This window comes from Pinus tabuliformis, chromosome 3_2 (genome assembly GCF_031772625.1).
Source record: "Pinus tabuliformis cultivar Carrire ecotype Pingquan chromosome 3_2, CPIR1, whole genome shotgun sequence".
NCBI classification, from domain to species: domain Eukaryota; kingdom Viridiplantae; phylum Streptophyta; class Pinopsida; order Pinales; family Pinaceae; genus Pinus; species Pinus tabuliformis.
In genome coordinates this window covers 1,067,267,230-1,067,279,826 of record NC_142302.1, presented here as the reverse complement: position 1 = coordinate 1,067,279,826, position 12,597 = coordinate 1,067,267,230, and the positions used below count along the sequence as shown (strand labels likewise).

At 37.9% G+C, this 12,597-nt stretch overlaps 1 pseudogene; it reads right to left on the bottom strand.

Moving 5' to 3' along the window:
* Nucleotides 1-6,688: 6,688 nt before the first annotated feature.
* LOC149184339 (glucan endo-1,3-beta-glucosidase pseudogene) lies at nucleotides 6,689-7,836 on the bottom strand (annotated as a pseudogene).
* Nucleotides 7,837-12,597: the final 4,761 nt, after the last annotated feature.

Sequence of the window (12,597 nt, the reverse complement as noted above, 5' to 3'; positions counted from 1 at the left end):
CCACTCATGCAGAGACCTCCAGTAGGGGGAAATTTCGAGCCAAGTGGGTAGAGGGATCACATGCAGCCATACCTCTAGGTGTGAGGTGGGGTGATGTGAAGAGATAGTCCCAAGAAGGTTGAAATACGGGCAGGATCCTTGAGGTACCCAGCTTCTTTGATTATATCTTTCTACGGGAGCCCCGACGAGGAGTAGTAGGATTGGCTGAGTGGGTAGAGACAGATGCAAATGGAGCGACAGAGGGAGCTGCAACATCAGAGGGTGTTTCTAGCCCAACAGGGAGGTCAATTGGGAGATTAGTTATTACTTCTCAGTAAATGAGTTGCAATGCAGCAGTGGGCAGCATGATGCAACATGATGAGAGGATGTGCTGTGTGGATGCATGCTGGGAGATAGGATCAGTGGCAGCACGGATGCAGCAGTAGGAATCAGTGTGATTGATGTAGTCAGAGATAAAATTGATAGAGGCTAGAGCAGTCAGACACTGAAGAGCACAATGGTGCAAAATTTTTCAATCGACAGAGGCAATAGCAGTCAGAGACTTTGATGACAGAGGCATCATTGTGATTCGGGTTGGATATTTTTTGTGTTTCTGAGTTGCTAGAGCAACAACACTTGAGAGAATTGTTGCATGCAGAACATTCCAAAGGTTCAGGATCGAGTTCATGTTGAATGTCTTTCTTGTTGAGAGGGAGTGTTGAAAATAGCAACAAGAAATGCAAAAAATATCATTTCTATAAATAGCATTTCAGGATATACTCCAACTCCGTTGGAAATAGCAAAAAATAAAAACGCTAAAAATAACATTGTTATAAATAGCATTTCGGGATATATTCCAATTTTGGTTTGTCCTTGAATCAAAATTTAGAATTAAAATTTGAATTTAGTCTCACTAACTGTTTAACAAATAAGTGATTAATTCATCTTGAGTTAATTAGTTGGAGAAATTCAAACATGAAGTCTTTATGAAGACATGCAATAGGTATCCCTTTGATTGAGGAATTTATCCCTTAATTAAGGAGATAAGGTTAAGTTGTATTGAAGTTGTAATTAGTTAGCTCAGTTAACTGAGTTAAGTCTAGTTAGATTAGTTCCAAACAGTTTGTGGAATTGATTGTGAGCTCACTCAGTTAATGCATGCATACATGTAACTAGTGTTCTCCATATAACTGAATATCCTCTCATAAAGAACTCATGCATGTCAGTTCAGATAGAGACCCAGTTGAGATTAAAGACAGGGACATTGTACTATTAGTCGGAGGATTTTTCCTATAAAGGAAACTCATCCATGTAGAAGGAATTAATCTCCTTCAGGATTGTGCAGTTATTTTAGAGGTCAGAGTAGTGTGTGAGGTGAGAATCACACAGGTGGCAGCTGGAGGACCCAGGAGAAACTGCGCAAGGAAATAGGAGGCTTGGGGGACTGAAGGAAGGCATATGTGTTGTCTATTCTGTCTATGAGCAGCAATGAGGGATTGTACTGAGAGATGGATAGCTTGTGAGCTAAAGCTTTGTGTAATCCTGAGATATTTCCACTTGTATGATACTACAAACAACGGGGTTTTTAGCTGAGGCTTTCCCCATAGTATTCTTCTGTGTTTGATGTGTATGATTTATTCTTCTCTGCTATATGTGCTCTAATTGATCTTGCTCAAATTGATTAAGAATCCGAAAAGTTTGATAGTAGAAGTAGATCAAGTATTTTTCTTTAGTACATTGCATTATCAGGTGATCTCCAGTCAGAATTTCTACATGGTATTAGAGCAAAGTTGATCAAAGTAGAGAACAGTATACAAAGAAAGGAGAAGTTCGAAGTTTGAAGTTCTTGATTATAGAAATCAAATTCTTACCACATATCAAAGTTCACCAATGACGTTCAATGGTTTGAGACTCGAGTATGACCTAGATGGCAGCTTGAATTATATAGCTTGGAAGGATCACACGGAAGCAGTATTAGAGGATAATGGTTTGAAGGACTTCATTGATCAAGAAGTCCCCAAGACAACAACAGGTAATGCCCAAGAATTGGCAGAAAGGAAGAAATGTGTGGCTAGAGTGAGGAGGATTCTTTTAGAGGGAGTTCGAGACCATATTGTCTCGAGTCTCCATGGGAAGGAGACACCATTTTTAATGTGGAAGACATTGAAGGATCTATATCAAAACAACAACGATCAGAGGAAGTTGGCGCTAAAAGACAAGCTTCGGAAAATCAAGTGTGAAAAGGGCGACACGATATTTACATATCTAAACAAGCTCACCACCTGCAGGGATGAGCTTGGAAGTGTAGGAATCATGACAGTTGATGATGACATGGTGAGTCTTGCTCTCCTCGATCTTCCTAAGAGCTGGCATAGCTGCCAAGACTGTGAATAGAAGAGAGACGTTGCCAGATTGGGAACGACTGTGGTCGAATATGATGCAAGAGGAGATCACGAGAAGCACCAGAGATGGTTCTTCATCAAAGCATGATGATGAAGAAAACCTAGCCTTAGAAAGTAAGGCGAGGAAAGGGAAAAGGAAGGCTTTCCATTAAAAATTGAGTTCTTCCCATGGTGGGAAGAAGATTGACAAATCTAAAATGCGATGCTTTAATTCTCATGAGGTGGGCCATTATGCAACAAATTGTCCATTGAAGAAATCCAAGAAGGGATCCTTAGAAGGATCTAAAGGTGAGGCATTGGCCTCTTAGTTCGAATTGGATTTTATCCTCATCACATGCATGGTTTCATCGATGATGGGTTGTGGTTGGTTTCTTGACAGTGGAGCCTCATTCCACATGACCAACAATAAGAGTTTGTTAAGTACCTTGGAGGAGAAAGACCTCCATATGCGCATCGAGATGGGTAATGATGAAAGGTATCATCTTTCAGGAATGTGCGCACTTGCTTTTCAGAGGGAGCATGGAGTTTTCATTACCTTGACAGATGTGAAGTATGTGCCTGGACTGAAGAAGAACTTGGTATCGATTGCGATGATGGAGGACAAAGGCTATGATGTTGTCTTAAGTAAGGGAAAGGTCTTCCTTAGACACATCACCATGGGTCAAGTGAAATAGATCGGTTCACGGGTACAGAACCTGTACACTCTTTAGGTTCAAGATGCATGCAAGGCCTTGAGGAGTAAGGCAATTGTTAGAGACTTGGTGGTTGAGAGGGAGAGTACATTACCTCTCAACATGCAACACCAGAAGAAGTCTCAGACAATTGTGAAGGAGCCACAATTAGTGAAGCCGTTTCAGGAGGTTATGGAGTAGCCACAACAGGAGAAGCGGAGAGGAGATCGAGTGGAGGCATCCACTCATGCAAAGACCTCCAACAGGGGCGAATTTCGAGCCAAGTGGGCAGATAGATCACATGCAGTCATACCTCCAGGTGTGAGGTGGGGCGATATGAAGAGATAGTCCCAAGAAGGCTGAAATAGGGGCAGGATCCTTGAGGTACCCTACCTCTTTGATTATACCTTGCTATGAGAGCCCCGACAAGGAGTAGCAGGATTGGCTGAGTGGGTAGAGACAGATGCGGATGGAGCGACAGAGGGAGCTTTAACATCAGAGGGTGTTTCTAGCCCAACAAAGAGGTCAGTTGGGAGATCAGTTACTTACTTCTCAGTAACTGAGTTGCAATGAAACAGTGGGAAGCACAATGCATGCTGGGAGATAGGACCAGCAACAACACAGATGCAACAATAGGAATCAGTGTGATTGATGCAGTCAGAGATCAAAGTGACAGAGGCTAGAGCAGTCAAATACTAAAGAGCACAGTGGTGTAAAGTTTTTTCAGTCAACAGAGGCAATAGCAGTTAGAGACTTTGATGACAGAGGTATCATTCTGATTCAGGTTGGATATTTTTTGTGTTTTTGAGTTGCTGGAGCAACAACACTTGAGAGAAGTGTTGCATGCAGAACATTCTAAAAGTTCGGGATCGGGTTCGAGTTGAATGCATTTCTTGTTGAGAGGGAGTGTTGAAAATAGAAACAAGAAATGCTAAAAAAAGAAATGTTAAAAATAACATTGCTATAAATAGCATTTCAGGATATACTCCAACTATGTTGGAAATAACAAAAAATAGAAATGCTAAAAATAGCATTGCTATAAATAGCGTTTCGGGATATATTCCAAATTTGATTTGTCCTTGAATCAAAATTGATAATTAAAATTCGAATTTAGTCTCACTAGCTGTTTGAAAAAAAAGTAATTAATTCATCTTGAGTTAATTAGTTGCAGAAATTCAAACATGAAGTATTTGTGAAGACATGCAACAGTTATCCCTTTGATTGAGGAAGTTATCCCTTAATTAAGGAGATAAAGATGAGTTGTATTTGACTTGTAATTAGTTAGCTCAGTTAACTGAGTTAAGTCTAGTTACATTAGTTCCAGACATTTTGTGGAACTGATTGTGAGTTCAGTTAGTTAATGCATGCATCCATGTAACTAGTGTTCTCCAGATAACTGAATATTCTCTCATAAATAACTCATGCATGTCAGTTCAGACAGAGACCCAGTTGAGATTAAAGATAGGGACATTGTACTATTAGTTGGAGGATTTTTCCTATAAAGGAAACTCATCCATGCAGAAGGAATTAATCTCCTTCAGGATTGCATAGTTATTTTAGAGGTCAGAGCAGTGTGTGAGGTGAGAATCACAGAGGTGGCAGCTGGAGAACCCAGGAGAAACTGCGCAAGGAAATAGGAGGCTTGGAGGATTGAAGGAAGGCATATGTGTTGTCTATTTTGTCTATGAGCAGTAGTGAGGGATTGTATTGAGAGCTGGATAGCTTGTGAGCTAAAGCTTTGTGTAATCCTGAGATATTTCTACTTGTATGATAATACAGATAGCGGAGTTTTAGCTGAGACTTTCCCCAGAGTTTTCTTCTATGTTTCATGTGTATGATTTCTTCTTCTCTGTTATATGTATTTTGATTGATCTTGCTCAAATTGATTAAGCTTCCTCAAATTTTGATGGTAGAAGTAGATCAAGTATTTTGCTTTAGTACATTTCATTATCAAGTGATCTACAGTGAGAATTTGTACATAGTATCAGAGCTAGCTGATCTATAGAGAAATTTCTACAGTTCAACTACACTTAAGGATGATTTGGTTCCTACAAGGTGAGATGATTTAGATCTTCCATTGGATTTTAGTGGTTTGATATTGGCATGGAGGACTTCACCAACATGGAAGGTTGGTGAGCAGGAGCATATTAGGTGAACTTCATGTGGGATAGACTTCATCCCCATTGGGATTGTGTTGTGTCTTCGAGACTTTACTTATGAGGTGGGCTACTTAGTAGGGCAACTTCATGGGGAGTTGGATAGAGTACTACATTATCAAGGTGCTCTTCTTATTCATAGTATGCATATGGCTTCTCGTACATGTGTCTCGCTGGATAGCGAGTGTAGCAAGGTGTGCTTCACCTTGATTAAGATTGCTTGGGATCCTTGTATCGAGGGATTCATTCATGTCGAGACAATGTTGAGTTTGGGGATGACGTAGTGGTACATTTGGGACCCAGGTATTATTGATGGTCACAGTGCTGATCAACAATTAAAGAGGGCATTTGTTTAGAAATTGCTTGAGGACAAACAATTTTTGGCAGGGAAGAATATGGTGTCCCCAATTAATAAATTTTCTAAGTGAAATTCTCAATTTTGAAATTTTGGCCATTAATAAATATTTTTAAATAAATAAAATTAAGAGAAATAAGTTTGGGAGGTATTATTATGCAGATATGTTACAAAAGGAAGTCCAAATGCCTAGAATGCAAGGGTTGAATACACATGCAAGCGGTATGAATAATTTAATTTAATACATAATATTTTAACTAAATAATCTTTCTTACAGTCTAACTTCCTTACAAGTGGGCACATCTTTGAATGGCCTGCATACGCAACCATTGAGGTAATCGAGAGCACAAAACGCTTGCGAACGGTTGAACAAACATTCGTTTAAAATTAGGTTTAAGAGTTTCAAAATCAATCCATGTTGCGATATATGTTTTACATTTTCTTTTTAATTTATTTTTCACTAATTAGCATACGCGGTTATCGATCATACACAGCAAATTTGTAATCATAAAAAATTAATTTAAATATAAATTAAATATATAATTTAGAAGTTATCAATTTTAATTCTATTGGTTGATAATAAAGGTATCTTTTATCAAAAAAATGAATTAAAAAAAAAAAAGATTTTGAGGAGCATCATATCTTTATTTCGTTTAACTGAACCCAATCGATGTTTGGCGCTTTGGAAAATCGTTTGGCAATCTCCGTTTGTTTATTGGAGGCGGCCATATTTCTGCTGAGAAATCACAAATTTGAGAAATATTTTGTGCAGTAGATGTTCGTTGACTTATAAGAAATTTAATTAATTATTAAAGTTGAGCTTAGATTTGAATAAGAAACTCAATTGATCCGTTACCGTTAACGTGTGGGACACCCAATTGATCACATCACCGGTAACGAATGCGATGGGGATGCAGCCTCTGACCATTGACTGACTCATTATGAAAGTCTCCACAAATGTGTCATTAGAAATCCAAAGTGCGGTCCTTCAATAAACAAGATAGGTAACACTGTGACGGCTTTGGCACTTTAAGAAGAAAGGAGGATGTTTATTTATGCAGCATCCTCTATAGATTTATATCATTGCATTTTGCATACAAATAATTAAGGAGAATTGAGTTGCGGTCAATTTGGAGAAAAGCTGACAGAGTATGCAGCACTTTGATCAGGGTTGAAAAGCCCAAAGTGACGCTCTATCTCGTCCCCAGTTTTCTGGTCTTCGTTGAAAAGAGCGAAGATATAGGTCTCGATGTTCGTACCCGGCCTCTTGGGTGTCCCTGCATTCGATAAAACATGTTGGATGAGATTGTTGTTATAAGCCTGAGCATTCTCAGTTGTGGCCGCATCCGCGCCAGCAGAAGGCCATCCGCTTTCAGTAACAATGAGCGGGATGTTGGAATATCCCAAGGCTTCCATTGCGGAGAAAATAGAATCCACCATCGCATCGAACAAATTGCTGTAGCTGTGATCTCCGTCTGTGACTGCCGTAGCCGTGGGCTGAAAGAGAGCGTAGTCCAGATGAATGTTGTTGCTGTCGCCAACGTAGCTGAAATATGGATAGACATTGGCCATGAACGGAGCCCCGTTATCTGACAGAAATTTGAGTATAGAGCTCATGGTATCTTTCACATCGTCACTGAATGCTCCCTGTGAAGGCGGGTAACTGTTGCCTATAACATTGAAGGCATGGGGGGTAGAGACCTTGATGTTCTGCAGATTGGCGTTCTGGATCGCGGTTTGAATGTTGTTCATGGCAGGAACAAGATACGATACGTACTGCGAGCTAGGCAAAACCTCGTTGCCCACCGCAATATATTTGATACTGGTGCTGGAATAGGGGACAATATTGTCATTAACCCAAGCATTTGCTGAGTCCTGGCTGGAGGAGATGTCCTGCAAATCGTTGTTACTGACTCCTACAATTACATCGATCCCAGAATTTGCAAAAGCATTCAATGCACCACTGTCTGGACCGAAAAGCTTCATTTTCCCGATGTTGTGGCCGTTCAGCAAAGTTACCACCTGGTCTGCAGGTGGCAGATTGTCTCCGAGCATTCCGTAGTTCACTCCTATTTTATCACCATCTGCACAACCAATTGAAGAAAAATAATCAGTTTAATACAACTCAATCGATGTTAAGTCTTGAATAACAATTGCATTTCAAAAATTAAAGAATAGTTGGGTAATGCTAATTTACCAGTGACGATAGCACAACAGAAGACAGCAATCAACCCAATCAAGATTCTCTTCATCTGTTCATTAGACGCTGCCATATTTCTCAGAGGAAATGAGAGACTTGAGAAACTCTCCCGCGAGGACGTCCATTTATAGGAAGCTCGACTGCTCTCCACAGCCAATGTAGACAAAGTTGGATACCGTGCCGTGTGGGATGGGTTGCAGCCTACGACCATTGACTGTTTCATCGTGGTAGTCTCCTAGGTGGTAGGGTTGCAGCCTACCACCATTGAATGTTTCACTAAATATGTGAAAGAACTAGAGCCGCCGGCACCCTCCTCTATATTTTGCCAGGCGATGAAATCAGACACGTTTTTAAAGATCTCATCATATTCAAGTCACATTTCTACGACTTGACTTGTCAATTTATTCCCTGTTTCGCAATAAGATTTCCAGTGTGAAATCTTCTGACAATAATTATTTCTAATGCGTCAACTGGGAATTAAGTCCAAGTCCAATTTATTTTCTTTCTTTGTCTTTTCACCATGGCCTTATGACGTGGACTATAGAATACATATTCTCAAAATTATTTCGGAGGTGGGGGTAACACGGATATGCTCTACTTCTGGTTCATTTACAATTTCCTCCACTGTAATTTCCAAAGCCGTTTTCTGTTGTGAAATTTGCAACTCTGGCACCTGTTCCTCTATATTGAGACTTTTATTAAAATTATCCCACTCTGCCTCTAAGTAAATTAGCGTGGGTTTTATTGGTTGTGCAGAGGTAGTAGGCATTTCAACCTTCTTTCTAGCTTAAGATTCTTCAGCTATATTTTGTGTAGATTGGGCCCTATCCTCAACGCTTTTACTTTTTCCATTTTGTGATGACTATTGCGATTCCCCGATAGATTTTTCTTGAGACTCTGCCTCAGAATTAGATTTGGAATTTTCTTTGGAGTCACCTTCTATAGTCACACTAAGAGTCGGCTCCCTTATTGGTTCAGTTAATAATTGATCGAATGGGACCATTGCCAGCCTCCTTTCTCTGTAACTGTAAAAAAAATTCAGATCTTCTTGGTCAAAAAGTAGTTGTGCCATATGCTTCACCTCTACAAAGGTGCTTTTCCGCAAAAAGATATCATCAAAAACATCCTCCTCATTAGTGAATACTTTTATTTTCACCAAAGCAGTGAAATTCTTGACAATGCCAAATCAGTCATACTGTCATCTAGGGAATTTGGGTAATTGCAGAGATAGCATGTTCTCTTCTTCTTTGAATGTGTGTCCCAAGTCATGTAGTGCAAGTGCTCCGTACTGTACATGGAATGCAAGTCAAATGGCCTTCTTTGATTCTTTTAGTGTATGGCTCATTCCTCCCTCACTAGCTATCTTGTAGGCTATCTCCCTAGCCATCAATCTATCTGGAACATAGTATGGGAGGATGTGGGGGGAAGTGAGGCTACCAAAAACTCTGATATATGTAAATGTTTCCTCCTCGAACCATTTTGCCACTGGGAGGATGTCAATTTCAACTTCTTCGGAAAACCTGGGGGCGTCTCAATTATAAAGCTGCTTGTGAATAGGGAGCATAACTCCATGGAAAATATTGAAAAAACGTAGTTGAAAATTGGATTCCCACATGACCTTGTCGTACACATAAATGGGAAGTGGATTTCGAACAGTCCATTTCCATCCCATAATGGGGAGCTTTGAACTAAAACAAATAACATCCATAACATAGGTGCTCATAAAAAATGGAGGGTAGACCCTCGAAGTAATACTTCTTCTCCTTCTATACTCGATAATTGTTTTTGCTGAATTGACTAACAAGATTTGGGCCCAATTCATTATAGTTGCGTTAATGACTACGTCTATTAACGACAACCACTCTGGGGAGAACTTAGTACTCTAGGGTTCTCGTCTCTTTGATATCCAATTCAATGATCGACTATATTCGTGTGGGCTAAAAGGAAAGGGAAAAGTGGTACACTATCCTAATACCCATCTCTTGCACGTCTTGAGGAAGGGAAAAACACACTAAATGAACCAATAAAACACTTTTTCCATTATCAAATTAACGGAAATCTTTGTGTACTTCGATGCCACAACCTCTCGCATTCCTCAAAACACGCTTTGACACCCATTTCCTACAAAGCTCGAAGAAGGTTAGAACAAGCTCAAATAATTGTTTGATCACTTAGTCCACTTTTGGATTGACATGCAAATTGTTTTACACCCACGTCATAATCACTCTCTGGGGCATCCTCGGAACATTTTTTACTTGTTTGTAAAATGTGTAAGATCCATTGATCCTTCTAGGTTGACAATCAATGAGAATGTGCCTTCCTTGAGCAAAGACGATGTGAGGGTTCAACTAATGTTAAGATTTGGATTTGGATGCATCTTAGCTAAAGGGGAAGAGGTTAAAATGGCTAAGTTCATGAATAGCCACTTAAAAAATGAAATAACAAACATAGTGACACACCAAACACAAATATCATTATATATTTTTATTGATTTGACAATGGTTACATATATAGAAATATATCACCAACTGGATATAGTGTAGGTGGATCTCATTAACTAAAAATAACTAGTGAAACTCACAACAATTAACACCTTGTACCACACCTATAAGCATTAAGTCTAAGTCTCTCCCTTAATGCTTACATTGCGAATATCAAAAATCACAAATTACAATACTGAAATTAAACATTGATGTTAATCTAATCTGGTCACCATAGCACTTTCACCCACTTTGGCATCTCACACACTACGCTCTTTCTCCACCACAACGTCAAGCTTAACACTTGACCCATTTAATATAAAACCTCTTTTGACCGTCATTTTCATACTTCTAAAATTAACAATATTGACACACTCGACTCATTGGGGTTTCTGCAAGAAAAACATTCAAGTAACTCAATCAATCTATGGACATGCATATGTTTATTGAATACATGGTCTTTCAACGTATTCACTAGTTATTTAGTAAGATCGTCTAGATATTAAATGTATTCAAAAGTCAATTGTACAATATGACCTCTTAAACGCACACACGGAATAACTTGTAAACGGATGTTTCTTGCTCCAGACGATGGCACCAATGTATAACATAGCGTAAACATATTCAAATCAATGATGTTCTTGCATCACCATATGCAGCAAAACCCACCAATTTGAATTATGTTACTTGCTCTATAATTTTGGCTCTTCATAATTCATTACAAATAAAAATACAAGAGTGAACTTTGCCAACCACTAAATAAATTTCAAACCCACACCCCATAATTATTTGCAATTGAAAGCTTCCAAAACAAACAACAATATACAATGATCGCGAAGCTACGAGCACGCACGTGGACTTTCGGTTTTTTATTCTTTTACTTCCCCACGGCTTCTAAAGAAGAAAGACAACGCTCCCAACATGAGAAAATATCCTAGCCCTTCATTTAGCCAAAAAATATGGTTGATTCAATGACCATAAATTCAAGTCTCTAGGGTTTCTTCCAGTCATAGGAACCATGAGGCTAAAGGCAATTTTACCACTCAAAACCCCCTTGAAATGAGATTGGAGATTCACAAAATAATAATGAAATACAAAAAAAGAAAAAAGTAATTACACCAACAAGGGTGCAATCAACCAAGTCATGATTGACTCTTCTAGCCATTGAACAACAAGTTCACCTGTATCCCCTAGTAAAACGTCATGTGGATCATCTTGAAGGTCTCGAGTTCAAATCTTGATGAAACCCCTTTCCACAATTTCACTACAAATACCCCTAACAAACTTGAAATAGATACAAAACATAGAATTTCGACGGGTTATTTCATATTTCAGAAGTTGGGAATTCATAAATCCACAAATTTTATGGAAATTCTTCAATAACAAGACGAATACATTCCTTTCACAATGACTATGCAAAATTTTTTAGTAGCATATGTACAATACTTTGGACGATGATTTTGTACTCCGGATCCTCCTCATAATCACACACAACAAAACTATCAAATTCAATACTCCAACAATCACTCATACGGAAAATAAACACTCTCGCATTCTACCCTATGTAATAGGATTTAAGCTTGCAGAATTAGCATCATCATAGGAGTTCTATTGAGAGAATCAGGGCTAAGCCTATTTTGATACCAACTAAAAAACGAGAGAGCAAGCATAGTTACACACGAAACACAATCTCACTATATTTGTATTGATTCAACAATGGTAACATATATCGGAGTAGATTACAGACTAGATCCAATAGAAGTGGACTTGATAAACTAAGAATTGCTAACATAGAAATTCACAAAACAATAACACACTTATAACCATTAATTCTAATAGAACCAAATAGTGAAAAATTGGAGAAAAATTGAATCTATTATAATATAAATTTTCAAAAAAAGAAAATCGAAGACATAACTCTTTATAAATTTAATATACATTTTTTGTCCATACATACCATAACGCATATATATATATATATATATATATATATATATATATATATATATATATATATATATATATAAAATATATATATATAATCCCCAACATCTCTAATTTATTTTCATAAATAAAATAAAATTATGCAAATCCAATTTCAAACACACATTACCAACAATATTTTGTATAAAATGTATTATTTTAATCCATTTTAATATTATTAATCCATTTTTATTATTTTTATTAAAAATTTGTATAAATAAGTATTAGATTTTGCTTTAAAAAATTAAAAGTATGTTTTCTTTTTTTAATTAATAAAAGAAATTACTAAAATAAAAACTAATTTTTATAAATTGGTGTTGGTAAATTAAAAAAATAAATTATGTTAACATAGTTTATAACACTGGACACAT